Source organism: Dromiciops gliroides, chromosome 3 (genome assembly GCF_019393635.1).
Source record: "Dromiciops gliroides isolate mDroGli1 chromosome 3, mDroGli1.pri, whole genome shotgun sequence".
Classification (NCBI taxonomy): domain Eukaryota; kingdom Metazoa; phylum Chordata; class Mammalia; order Microbiotheria; family Microbiotheriidae; genus Dromiciops; species Dromiciops gliroides.
The window spans coordinates 502,265,810-502,267,550 of record NC_057863.1 but is presented as its reverse complement, the minus strand read 5'-3'; positions in this window follow the sequence as shown (position 1 = coordinate 502,267,550).

Sequence of the window (1,741 nt, the reverse complement as noted above, 5' to 3'; positions counted from 1 at the left end):
TTGAATTAATTGAATAGGGGGATAACAATGGTTAGACCTACATTTTAGGATTGCTTCCATAGTTGGAAGGCAAATGGATTAGAGAAGGGAGAAACCTGGGGAGTCTAATATAATAGTCTAGACCAAAGATGATGAGGGCTTTGAGCTAAAGGAGTGGCTGGGTGATTAAAGAGAAGGAAATAGCCACTAGAGTAGAGGTAAAAAGACCATGATTTGGCAACTAAGTTGATATATGAGGTGAGTGAAAATAAGAAATCTGTAATAACAGCAAGGTAGCAAATCTCGGTGACTAGGAGGATGCTGTTCTCCTAGATATAAAAAAGGAAAGTTTGGAGATGTGTCAGTTTCACAGGAAAGAGGATTTTTGTTTAAGTTTGTTGAGTTTAAGATGTCTGTGGCACATCCAGTTAGATGGTCGTTTGGCAGTTAGTGATCCCATGGAGTAGGGATCTGGTCTCTAGAAAGACAATGTTGAATTCAATCAATCAAAATGAATTTTTTCAAACCAATGTTCCAAGCACTGGTCAAGTTATTTGGAATATAAGTTTTTTTAAAAGTAATAATAACAGGGGCAGCTATGTGGCACGGTAGAGTACCGGCCCTGGAGTCAGGAGTACCTGAGTTCAAATCCGGCCTCAGACACTTAACACTTACTAGCTGTGTGACCCTGGGCAAGTCACTTAACCCCAATTGCCTCACTAAAAAAAAAAAAGTAATAATAACAATAACAACAACAATAATAACAAAAAAAATAATAAATGAAATAATCACTACTATTAAGGATCTTACATTATATTAGGAGATACTACATATAGTTGTATAAGTATATATGGAGCACCTATTTTTTTAAATCAAGGTCATTCAGGAGAGTTAACTAGCATTTGGGGTATCAAAAATGCATTGTAGGGCAGAGACAAGATGATAGAAGAAAGACACATAGAGCTCCTTATACAATTACCCCCAAAACAGCAATAAAAGAATACCTGGAGCAGAAAAACCCACAAAAATACAGGCTGAGATTATTTCCCAGCCATACACAGATTAAAGGGGGTCTTGCTGAGCTACTGGTAAAGTCCAACCCTGCGATCATGCCAACAGAGACCCCAGGAATGCTGCACCAGAGGAACTTAATCCTTGAGCCTCTGAATCAGCTGCAGCACCAGCGTCTTCTGGAACTGAGCTTGTGGTCATGTGAGAGGGCTGGACAGCTGACTAGGAGGGAAAGTGCAGGGGTATCAGGGGGACCTAGGGAGGAATTCAGCTGTCCTTCCCCAGCGGGGAACCAGGATGAAATCATGAACATCAGGAGGCCCAGGTGGGGGAGGTGTGCAGGCTCACTGAAGCTAAGAACCACACCACAGAAAACTCTACTGGTTGGTTTTTAAGTAAGTAGACTTGAGGTTATCTTCAGATCAAAGAAAAGGCCAGGCAAGAGACAATCCTTCCCTCTCTCAAACTGAAACACCTGGGATCCTCTGAAGCTGGGGACAGTAGTGCAGCCTAGAAGTAGGGCCCCCCAGTGAGGAGTTAAAAGTCAAGTAAAAGATGGCAAGATGAGCAAGCAAAGAAAGTTCAGAACTAAAGAACGTTTCTTCCACAACAAGGAAGATCAAGGTGCACCCTCAGAAGAGGACAACAACCTCAGAGCACCTACATCCAAAGCTTCCAAGAAAATTATGAACTGGTCTCAGGTCATGGAAGCTCTCAAAAGGGACTTTGAAGAGAAAGTAGGAGAGATAGA